General features: G+C 32.9%; 1 protein-coding gene across 1 annotated transcript in view; it reads left to right on the top strand.

The window, feature by feature from the left end:
• Positions 1–3,733: 3,733 nt before the first annotated feature.
• Positions 3,734–13,262, top strand: part of Dscam3 (Down syndrome cell adhesion molecule 3) — a 125,759-nt gene continuing 116,230 nt past the window's right edge. Inside the window, exon 1 of the mRNA XM_035881005.2 lies at positions 3,734–3,790. The gene's annotated coding sequence lies outside the window, so the exon portion shown is untranslated. The remainder of the gene's footprint in view (positions 3,791–13,262) is intronic.

The raw sequence follows: 13,262 nt of genomic DNA, 5'->3' as shown, positions 1-13,262 counted from the left end.
CTAAAATCGTTTTTATTTTTATATTTTCTCCCATTTAAACGATATTAATGCGTAAGCTACGTGTTTAAAAGGTAAAAAATGAAAATAAAAAAGTAAAAAATAGAAGAGAGAGAGAGAAAGAGAGAGAGAGAGAAAGAGAGAGAGAGAGAGAAAGAGAGAGAAAGAGAGAGAGAGAAAGAGAGAGTCAAGTTAAAGATGAGAAGAATGAAAAAGGATAAACACAGGAGGAGCTATACGCAAAGCTTGAAAACATTCTTGTTTGCGCGTAACGAGCGCTTTTAATTTGCTAACAAAGCAAGCTCGCGCTAACGATCGCAGCAAGCTTTGATTTCAGTATTAAGTTAGATAAAAATAAACTATTTTTTGTTCTCTCTCCTTTTCAAAATGTTTGTCTCTCTTTTTTTTTATTTTTCAACAAATTTTTTTTTTATAAATGCTTCTTTCGTTCTGTTTCTCTTTCTCTCTCTCTCTCTCTCTCTCTCTCTCTCTCTCTCTCTCTCTCTCTCTTTCTTCCTCTTTCTCTTTTTTTCGAAAAGCTTTTCGTATTATGTAACAGAGAATATACAGCAGCTGCTGTTGCTTCGTGTCATCGAAAGCTTGGAAAAGTTCATTCCCCGATATTCGTTTTCGTGTTGGAATGACTAACGCATCCTATCGATTTTCCACGTTCGTTCGTTTGCTTGGTTTTATTTTTTTTCTATTCTTTTCTCTATCTCTATTTCCCTCTCTCTCTCTTTCTCTCTCTCTCTCTCTCTCTCTCTCTCTCTCTCTCTCTCTCTCTCTCTCTCTCTCTTTATTTCTTATTCCATGTTCACATCTAGATTTTTTGTTACGGTTCGAATGTAATATTTTGCATCGACATCCATCTTTCTTTTATATGTTTCTATTTACTTTGTTATTTTTTCCTGTTCCTTTATCCTACTTTTCCCTTTTTCCTCCTTCTCACTGCTCTACCTCTCACCATCCACCCCTATTATCATTTCATATATTTATTTATTTTTTCTCATTCTTTACTTCTTATTTTTCTTTCTTTTCACCGAACTTTTGCATTCGTATACCATACATATATCTACGATCTAACGGTGAATGATCATCGGTTCGAGTTCGAAAAGAAAGTTCTTTTTATCGGAATAATTAAAAGTTAGCAATAACTTTGGTGAAAAAGACTTTTTTTTTTTTTTCTTAAGAATAAGATTTCAGTTTTCTATCCGAGTTCGAGTTCTCTCTCTCTCTCTCTTTCGTTTAATTCCAGCCTTTGTAGATACACACATACACACACATACAATATACTATATATTAGAGGGACCGGAAAGTAATGTCGTTTCTGCGCATATCGATATTTGATTGTGATTAAAAATAAAAACTTGTTAAAAATTTATTCGTTTGAATTTAATTTAAGAAAGCGACATTACTTTCCGGTCCACATAATATATATATATATATATATATATATATATATATATATATGAGTAAATGTTTTAAGTTTGTTGATAAGAAGTATGAAGTGGTAAAAGTGGTAGGTACAAAAAAAAAAGGAGAATAAAAAAGAAAGAGAGAAAGAAGTATGAGAAAAGAAAGATGAGCGCCATCGAGAGAAACGACAGAGGAAAAGAAAAAAAAAGCCGAAGGATTTCGTTTTTCGTTTTAGTTTAGCAGAATGAAGCAGGCCGAACGGTTAGAATTTTCGTCGGGTCTGCTAAGTCTCTAAGCGGCTTACCGATTTCGTTGTCCGCTTCGCGGATAGAGACAAAGTCGAGAACGCTAGATAGTAGAAAGTAAGAGAGAGAGAGAGAGATATATATAGAGAGCGATAGAGATAGAGGAGAATTTTTTCAAGTTCACAAAAGAAACGAATTACTAAAAGTATCGATATACTCGAATCATTCTAGTCATCGCTCTTGTATCTTTCTGTCAATGATCTCTATTGTTCATTTCCTTCGATCCAACGTTCAAAGACAAATCTTTTTATAAATCATACTGCTTATTTCATTGTTTCATTGAGTTTTTTTTTTTTTTTCTAAACGTATCAATATCTTTTGTTCTCGATTATTTTTTAATGAAAAATCGATATATTTATTATGATTTGATAAATTACATAATGCATTTTATAATTTTAAATAATTTTTAATGATATTTGTAATAAATAAAATTCGTTTGAATCTAAGTCATTTTAAAGGTTTTTTAAATTAGGATTAGTATTAAAATAGATAACGTGTATATAGATCGTATGATTTACGATTAGCAAATATTCATTTTAACGATTCATTCAAATCATTTAACCCACATTTACATCAGACATTTGACAGTAAACTTCCGAGGTCGTGGACGTTTATTTACAAATCACGAACGTATTTTATCGTTTGTGGAGTTACGCGGAAGAGATTTAGATTCATTGCGAGTTGCATTCCTGACGAATTTATAAAACGAAATCTCCGAATAAATCTCATGCCTTTTTTCTTGGTGTTTTTTTTTCCTTTTCTTTTTCTTTTTTTTCCGTTTTTTATTCTGATCGTGAGATAAACGTAACATCGATAAGCAATCGAGCAGTAACATAAACTCCGAAGTATCGAGTCGATGAGAAATAATGATAAAAAAAAAAAAAAGAAAAGAAAATCGTTAAATCGACGACAGTCGTTATTAATCGTCGATCGTTTAATATTTCAGTCTACCGAGTGAGATGTTAAAAATTCATAAGTCATCGTTTTCTTTTTTCTTCCATTTACAAGAAATCTATGAATGAACAGGGATAAAGTTTTGTCCTCTCTCTCTCTCTCTCTCTTTCTCTCCATCTCGATAGAATTATTTCCTATGGTCCAGCAGTTATAAATCGGCACTGTTTTTTTCTCAGTTTGGCAGTCTATTAAGCATTGCAATTTGCATACAATCATATCAACCAATAACGTAGATACTTGCAATTGTTCCGTCCGTATTAATAATTCTCCTATGGAATTCGTGAATCTCGTGAATTGGAATGTGGGAGACGATCCGTGCGATAGCGAACGATATGCCTTCAATGGCATTATTTTTCACTAAATCTGAATTTCAAATGGTTCGAACGATGTGCCGGCGACCTTCCGCGTCGACACCCTTAGTGAGAAAGGGACGGATCGAATAACGAAGCTTTCCATTTTACGAGTACAAGTGCTCGAGAAATATATATATGTATATGCATGTAAATATATATATATATATATATATATATATATATATATACATATACATATACATATACATATACATATACATATACATATACATATACATATACATATACATATACATATCCATATACATATACATATACATATACATATACATATACATATACATATACATATACATATACATATACATATACATATACATATACATATACATATACATATACATATACATATACATATAAATATCGAGAAACAAATTTTTGCCGATACACTAACGTTCTCTTTTTCTCGCGACGGATATACGAACATACCAAGTCAATATGTCAACAAATATAAATCTCTCATGGAAATAAAAACAAAAAGGGGATAGGGGAAATAGAAGAAGCATGAATGATATTCGTACATATGTATCTACTAAATGTTAAAGCTCTTAATGTTTGGTAACGTTTAAAATGAAAGAGATTATAGAATAGAAAGAAAAGCTTCTTTGTTCTTATAATTTTCTTATCTTCGATCAATACTTATCATCAAACAATAATTCTTTTTTTCTTTTGTTTACAGCAGCAGTACGAAGATCAGACTGGTGATGTTCCAGAAAGATTTTTAAATGAATAAGATTTGGTGAGGTAGGTTCTCTTCAAAAATTCGAAAGTAAAAATCTTCATTTTACGTATTTTATATATACACACACAATATATATATATATATTTCGTCGTGTTTAAATTATCAATGATATACATGTGCTTGTGTGCGTGTGTGTGAGTGTGTACATATATATAGTACTTCCTTTTTTATTAAGAAGCATAGATTTATTGTTGCGTTATCGTGACTAACTATAACGAACCGTGATAATGTGTATAGAGTAGTGCAAAGGGTTAATATTCGTGACAATGAGGAGTACAGTATTCATAACATCTCTCTCTCTGTTTCTCTCTCTCTTTCTCTCTCACACACACTTTAGCTATATTAGGCAGAGGTCTGCAACAGAGTAATGACACACGATGGTTCGTGTTACCCTTCGCGCTCGACCTAGCGTGTATTTCGAGATTGAACATTCATATAAGATGATGTACATGGTATGTCACGTATTCGTAGCCATAAAGCAACGCCTGGATCATTGACATACATAGGACACGTAGAGGGATGTATATATATATATACAATATCTTGGTCTTTACTTCTCTCTATAAAAGAGAGAGAGAGAGAGAAAGGGACAGAAGGATAGATAGATAGATAGATAGATAGAGAATACAAGTGAAGGAGAGAGTAAGAGAGAAACATGTAGTCGATGCGACGTTCGTATAGTTATTTACTAGAGTGTGTCCGGCTACATATAAGAGAGCCTAATCACGAGGGTATATAACCGTTAGTCGGATACCGTGGAAATGTAACAGCAGTCGGCTCATTGTTACGAGCCACTGGTGTGTCCCCTGCGTCGAAAACAGGTTAAAGGTAATTGAGATGCTCTGCGACTCGAGTCAGCTGCCCGTCGTTACTATATATATATATGTATACACACATATATATATATATATATATATACACACATACACATATGTATATATATCACACATATAGAAATATGTACGTATATCTCCCTCTCTCTCTCTTTGTGCTGCGTTTGATCTATTTGTACGATTGTGACATAGGTGACATACTACGTTCCAACTAGCAAATTTTCACCTAAACGTTATTACGTCACTCGGTTTTTCTCTATGTTTCTTTCTTTGAAGAGAAGGAACGCATAATTACCTCGTAAAAAATGATTTTCAAATTAGGATTGAAATAGAAAAGATATAATATTTATTAAAGTGAAAGAGGAAAAGAGAATGAATACACACACACGAACACACACACGGGAGCTTGCGCACGCTTGCCATTTTTAATTCGATCGACCCACGAAACCTCATGTATATTATACATGTACAATAGCACATAGGGATTTTTCGTTACGGACTCGTTCGCGTTTAGGAATATATTGGATTACTGGGGAATTTAAATTTTTTCCGAATACACGTATAGGATTTAAAACGTCCCTTTGAAATATTCGCTGTGCGATCCAAAATGTGGATATATTCTACTAAGCCCTTTTGGAAGTCTATAACTTTTAGCGTTTTAGCTATGGATACTTACGGAACGTATGTATATGAGAATACTTGGTGCATGAGAAAATAGATACGTAAGTATATGCACATATATAACTGTGTATATGTACATATACATATATACATATGTATATGTATTCGTGATATTTGCGAAGCTTTATTACATATGAGAACTACGTTTTTAGTTTGGACTTCGTCTCTTTCATCCTCATACTTTTTGTATTTTTTTTATTTCTATTTTTATATATTTTTTTCTCTTTCTATAAACGTATCTTATGTCCTTCTCTCGAGCATTCCAATATGCCAACTACGTTTCAAATATTACGAATATTACGAATGCATAAACGCGTCCTTTTGGATACAAGGATTAGCGATTTCGATGTTTTCGAGCATACGTTCATTTCTATCTCACACTCACATACTCTCTCTTTCTCTCTCTGTCTCTCTCTCTCTCTTTTTATTTCCATTTTCGGTTCCACGCATATGCGATTTTCGCAAACTTATTAAACTCGTTCTTCGATACGTACAAATCCCCTTTCTCTCTTTCTCTCTCTCTCTCTCTCTTTCTCTCTCTCTATTTCTGTCTTTTTCACGTAGTACGAGGAATGAAGCACGCTCGAGCAGCATTGAACGTCAGATGACAAGCGCTCGAAATCGAATTTCCCCATGAAAAGCCAAGCACTTTCTCTCTCTCTCTCTCTTTCTCTCTCTCTCTCTTTCTCTTTCCCTCCTTCTAGCGACATTTGCAGAATGTCAAAGCGATGGATTTGAATCGTGTAGTAGGTACCTAGGATATTTAAAAAGAGAGGGAACGAAGGAACGGAACGAAATATGCGATTTGTGGAAAATTGAAAAAGTAGAATGGAAAAAAAAATATCTTTGGATATTTTCCTTTGGATAAACGTGATAACGTTTATGTTGAAAATATTTTTGTTTTGTATTAGATAGGTAGATAAAGGGAGGGAGAGAGAGAGCGAGAGAACGAGAGAGAGAGAGAGAGAGAGAGAGAGAGAGAGAGAGAGAGGGAGAGAGAGATGGAAGATGAAAAATAATTATTCCGATCTTTAATTAGATGTTAAAAAATCTATCTCGTTAATCGATCGTAATTATTATAGCCGATACTAAACATTAGATTCTACTTGGATAATATTTTGGATAATAGAAGAAGAGAAAATAGTTCAACGAGATAGGTCAATGATTGAAAGGTTAGATTTCTTTTTATAATTATTAAAGCTAAGAATAAAAAAAGAAGATAGAAAAATAATTTTTCGAATCAGATTGATGATTGAAAGAGTATTTCATAGATTTTTTTTGTGAAGTTCATGAAGTTAATCTCGTGAATCATTTGTGTAGTAATTAGAATGGGAATTAGATATTTCATGAAACAGTTAAGTTTCATTGACATTGGATTTTCTTATGGCAATTCGATCGATTTCGTCAAGAGTCAGACAGTTCTCTTAGTCTTTTTGTTTCGAGAATTGTAAGGGTGCTTTTCGTTTATCAAGCGCCATCGCCCTTTTCGACGTAATACTCGTATCTGAGGGATCGAAAAATTCCGAAGCAAGAAATATCCACGATTAGACCGAATCCTTCTCTCTCTTTTTCCTTCCTTTCTTTTTCTTTTCTTTCAAAATTTTCCACGCTATATATCGATGATTTCGCGGATGAATTCACGAGACTCTTATCGAAAAGTAGTTGTCAACAGGATATTCCATAGATTTGTACGAAATGAATAAAGAAAAAAAAAAAAAGAAGAAAAGAAAAGAAAAAAAAGAAAAACAACCCAAAAAAAATAAACAAAAAAATAAAAAATAGAAAAGGAATGGAACGACAGAAATATATGATTTTCAATCACAAAATTCAGCTCGAATGCAGAAATAAACAAAAAAAAAGTTAATCTTCAAAAAATTTTCAGAGAAAGAAAGAGAGAGAGAGAGAAAAAAGAAAAGGAATGATCACTTTCTCTCTTTTTCCTTCTTTTCCTTCTCTCTCTCTCTCTCTCTTCTTTCCTTCTTCTCTCCCCCTTTCCCCTCTCTTTAGATATGGAACCACCAAAACCCTGCACGACATTTTCTGGTCGGAAAATATGAGAAGCCGAGCTTGTGGGAGGGATATTATAAGAATGAGCGGTCTAGCGTGATCGAGGGTGCACGTGCGTAAAGCCGCTGCGCCGCCGAGTGCTGAAGGAGCTGCGAGAAGTTATGAAAAGGGAGAGTGGCACGAATGTTCGCCGTGATTCAAGGGTCATATCGTAAAACGGGCCGTATTTTAAAGGCGGCAGAACGCGAGGCTCTTATCTGATTTATTCTTGTTTTCGAAGAATCAAAATAACGAATGGAAATTAATACGTAAAAGTTAGGCGTTATCTCGAAGTCTTTTTTAAATTCAAAAATGAAGGAGAATTTTAATCAAAATAATAAAATAACTTTTCATTTTTATTTCGTCGTTCGTTAATAAAATATCATTTAATATTTCATCAATGATGTTATATTTTTTTTTTTAAGGATTTATTTCTAGGGATTTCATTTAGAAAAATCTCACTCATAGTAATAAATAAATTCATAGTAATAGTACTCATAGTCATAAATTTTTCATTCTGAAATGTTTTTCGTAAGAGGGATTTTTTATACGACCGTTTAACAACAACAATTTTCTATCTCCTCTTTCTCTCTCTCTCTCTCTCTCTCTCTCTTTCTCTTTCTCTCTCTTTCGCTTTTAATTAAAAAATTCTTTTTAATTCTATAATACAATAATTACTTTATATTCGTGTCCAATTTGCGCTTTTACATTGAAATGATGTAATGCTTCACGATGGATTCTCGTTACACGAAATTCAAATTTCGCTCTTGTTAGACTTGTGCAATCGTTCGACCCTCTTTCTCGATATAAATCGAGGATGAGTGGGATAGACGTGCTACCTACTGCTAGTGGTGCTCCCAACGATTAGTTTCCACCGAGCACCCGTTGTGTGAGCGTAACGCAATATAAACACCTTATGATCGCCCTTCGGGGATACGCTTCTCTGGCCCACGTTACGATAAAGCCACTTATTTATAGGATATGCGGTCAGGAGGGTGAAACGGTTCGAGGGTCATGCCCGTGATTCGCCTTTAAATGGCTCAGTATGAGGGAGAAATAGATAGATGGAAAGATAGATAGACAGATAGATAAATAGATAGATAGATAGATAGATAGAGGTAAAGATATACTAGGACAGAAAAAATAAGAAACATTTTATTTTTCTATTTTATTTTTTATTAATTAGAAGAATAATAATTATTGATACAGAAACAAATCTTTTTTTTTTTTTCTACGAATTATCTTAATCACATTATTTATTGTAGTTTAATAATGCAACATAATGCATTTGTACTTCGATAGATTAATTAAAAGTATAAATTAGAATAGTATAATATTTTCTACAATAATGAAAAATATCTTGCCTCGTGATGAAAAGATTTTTGTTTTTTGGGAGAAATGAAAAATTCGTTGAGTTCTTTCGTGAGAAACAATAAAGCATTTTTTCTTTTTTTTTCTTCTTCTTCTTTTTCTTATTATTATTATTACTATTAGACACAAGAGAGAGAGAGAGAGAGAGAGAGAGAGAGAGAGAGAGAGAGAGATACAATTTCGAGAAAAGAGAATCGTTATTATTATATTTCCTTCTTCCTTATATCACCCTTATATCTTCTTTCTTTCCTATTTTATATCCAGCACGAAAGCACTTTTTCTCACCTCGCCATGTTCCAAACCCCACTCCACCTCATCCTCTATCACCATCTTTTCTATCCGGAACGGTTCTTTATATCCCTTTCGTAATCCTTCGAACGAACGTCTTTGTCCGAATATGTGTTAGCGAAAATGAACTTTTCTACGTGAAAATGTAATGAACGTTTAATATGATTAAGTAGAATCCTAAAATAATTTCTGTATCAAACTTTTGTAAGAAACTATTTTTTTTCTTTTCTCCTTTTATTTTTAAAAATGAAAAAAAAAAATTCAAAGTGTTCGAAAAATAAAAGTCTATTTTCTTGAAGAAAACAATATTTCGCATAAGTTGTCTCGAGATTTTATTTTTCTTCAATTTTTCAATATATATATTATATATAAGAGAGATAGAGAGAGAGAAAGAGAGGTAGACAGTTAGATAGGTAGATAGATAGATAGATAGATAGATGGATAGATGGATAGATAGATGCATAGATAAAAAAAGATTTCCCAATGGAGAGCTCGTGGAGAAAAAATTTTCCTCGTTACATCGGAACGAAATAATTTTTTTCCTCTTCCTATTTTGATTCGTTTTTCTTTTTTCTTTTTCTTAACGATAACAAATCTTTTTCTCGAAAGGAATTTCAGAGATTTGCATAAGTGCTTTTTTGTAGATGAAATGTTGATGTAAAACAACGATGACTTTTACTCGACTCGTAAGTGATCTTCGTTCGTGAATACAAAAGTCATTGTTTATAAATACGAATTAATTTATTTATAATTGTTTTATGCATATTATATAAATTTACAATTTTACATGTAGCTTTGAGTTTCGAGCTTGTTAAATTTCGAAATATTGTACATATACCTAATATAAATTATTGATTATTTTAATGATTTCTGGAGAATGAAAGAAAGAAAAAAGAAGAAAAAAAAGAAAACAAAAAGATTGTGATTCATATATACGACTTCAAAAGGGATGGATGGACTTATGAAAAAGTTCGCCAAGCTCTTTTCAAATATTTTCTCTTGTCGTTGTAAAAACAAGTTCACGATGCATTTCCTCTCGCGGTTTTTAAAACGATCACAAACGCTACTTCATTCACGTGTTTACCAACCCTTCGTTATTTATGTTCCAACCGTTTACATACTCTTTTTCTTTCTATCTCTCTCTCTCTTGCGTACAATTTCTCTTATTCATTGATAGTCTATTTCACACTGTTTGTTTTGCAATCTAGAATACATTTATTTATACACAATTACCATTTAACATCCAAATTCGTCATTTTGTTTATCTGAAAAGATAAAAGCAATCGTGTCTTTATCGCTTTTGTATTTGTATTTCGCATTTTTTAACTTGTATTTCATTAACAAAAACAAAGGTAATTCGTAAGATAATTATTCAACGAAAAGAAAAGAAAAATTACGATTTATTACAAAAAATTTTTTCCAAGTATCATTATCTTCGTTTCATTCAAAAAGTTTGTAGTTCATTAAAATGGAGGAGAGATTCGACAACTCGTATGTTTCGTGGGGAGAAAGATAGTAGGGATAGTATTTCGATCAGGGTTAATCGGAATTTTAAATTGGTATCGTGGACGACTGTTTGCTCGAAAAGTGTCAACCACTAAATTATTCATAGTTTACACCTCAAACTGAGTAGTCGTAGTAGTCAAAGCTCGTTGACCAGACATGTCGTCGCGTTGCGGTCGTATAATTCGTGATATACGGCTATGTTAAGTACATGAGAGAAGAAAAAATCTCTATCGTTCTTCTTCTAGGTTCTGCAGAAGAAAGTATTTATGTGTTGTACATTTTTATTAACTAAGAGGATAAATGCAGAATGTTTTATTTATTAATCACTCTGTATTCTTTCTTTAAAACTGTCACGTACGTTCTTAAATATATATTTATACATATGTATGTGCATATACATACATATATATATATGTATATATATATATAGCTATATAGAAACGTAAATTAGTTTATATATATTTTTCATATATAAAAATATGTATTTATATAAGGATTTAATGGTATCTATACATATATAGAATATTTCAGAAGCTTTGACTCGTACTTTAGATTTTTTGATCCGAATATATCCAGCGGAATCGTATAGAACGACTTTTCTTTTTTTTATTCCTTGTGTGCTACCTTTGTTCTAGTGATCATGTAGATTAGAGGATGTCAATGAATATTTCAAAGCTAGGCGCCAGACAACCCTTGGCTCGTCGCACCTAAGCGTCTACTTTCATTATTTATTTATTGCCCAGCTTGACACATCATTGAAAATTAGATACTTAATTAGAAATGCCTAAGCTCGGATAAAGGTGGTAATGTATTTTTTATTTATGCATTTTCTTAGCGAGTGTCCAACAAGTTTTCAAGGATAAATATTTCTAATAGTGATATATGATTCTTAGAAGAAAGTACTGTGAACAATTGAGAGACGCACGTGTGCGTTAACATACCGATCCTCTTGAACGGTCGCAACAAAGGAAAGTAAAAATATACATTTGAAATTCGCTAAAATGCAGTGTATGTTAATACATATATGATATTGTACGTGTACGAATGTGTGGATGTATAGTATAAATGATCTATAAGCTAACATGTGTTGAACTTATAAGATAATTACATTGATACGTTATTTGACTTGATCAAGTAGGAGATAAAATTTATAATTAATTAATAATCGCTTAGGACTGAATGTAGTCTATCTTGACTCGTAGCGGTGCAAGGTTCCTACCGCTTCGCTCCTGCGTTTCCGTCACCGCTCGGTCCGTTGAGTTATATAACCGACATCGTCCTTGCTAGAATGGGTCGTGATGATGTGGTCTAGCATAGCCAGAGCTGTCTTCTTTTGAGTACATGAGCATGCCGATCTGGTGATCGTCTGCTTCAAATTCTAACGCTTTTAAAAGTTGCTTTAATTTTTGATCGCATTGTCATGTAGAGAATTGCGATGTTGACACCTGTCTACATACGGCTTCAAGGCCGCTTATTATTAAGCTTCTGATGGAGGAAGTGAGTAGGATCGGATAGGACAAAGCGTCAGAACTGATCGAAGTCAGAAGGAGAAGGCGAAGATTAAGATTTGCTTCTGGGCGTATATGTGAAATGCCTCGTAGACGAGGAATGTTCCACTCAGGACATGTACGAAATGTTGTCCTTAAACTTTAACGGTAACCTCTCATTAACGTACACAAAGTATAGTTCTAGACAAAACGAATATCATCGGATAACTTCGCTGCTCAAATAAGGATTTTCGCTATTTCAATGTTGGATGCGCACAGTTTTATTAATTAGAAGTTTGAGTTAATGAAGGGTTGTAAGTACCTGCGTCGATTTCCTTTTGTATAATGCGATATTTAAGCTAACGGGGGGCCATTAGTCCTTGCGTCGGTTATCTTTGGCACGATGCATTATTTTGGAGTGATTTGTGTTGAAGAGAGAATGTAAGTCCCTGCGTCGACGGCCTTTTGCATGTGATATTTGAAGGCGGCTTCAGTCAAAAAAAATGGGAGTGTAAGTCCCTGCTTCGACTGTCTTTTGCATGTGATATTTGAAGGCTGCTTCAGTCAAAGAGGGTGTGTAAGTCTCTGCGTTTACTGTCTTTTACGTATAATATTTGAAGAAAAGAACGTATCAATGCATAGTTTGATCGTAAAACTTGATTATCTTATTAATGTGCTATAACAAATAGTAATGATTATGTTACAAATAGTAATGAATCCAACAAGTTCCCAAGGGTAAATATTTCTAATAGTGATATATGACCTTTAAGAGAAAGTACTGTGAACAATTAAGAAACGCACGTGTGCGTCAACATTACTGTTACAAATAAAATTAATTGATACTAATCGTGTTGGATTATTTCTTTAAATATTTAAACTTACTAAAAGTTGTATGATAAGTATTCGGACGATCAATTTTAAAATCCTGAAGGATTCTAATTTGTGGTTTATTGATTCCTATTAATAAGTTGTTCTGCGGGATCCCATTGATACGCTTTTGAAATATAAGTCGAACTTTGTCAATATATTTTCTTTATGTTTGTGTAAATGATTCAATTTTCTTATTCCAGATACTTTTAATTTCATGTATACGATTTATTAAGTTTATTTAATTAATGAAAAAGCATTTCAGAGTTGTATTTAAGGACAAGTTTTTATTCGTAATTTATGATTGGATAATAGAACGTTTTCATTGCTCGAACGCGTGTGCATATATTCTGTACGCAATAACGCACATCGTCCAGAACTCGCTATACTATTAT

Source organism: Vespa mandarinia, chromosome 5, assembly GCF_050613455.1.
Source record: "Vespa mandarinia isolate Hongniang chromosome 5, ASM5061345v1, whole genome shotgun sequence".
Taxonomy (NCBI): Eukaryota; Metazoa; Arthropoda; class Insecta; order Hymenoptera; family Vespidae; genus Vespa; species Vespa mandarinia.
The sequence above is the reverse complement of the archived record's forward strand: the minus strand, read 5'-3'. Positions and strand labels throughout refer to the sequence as shown.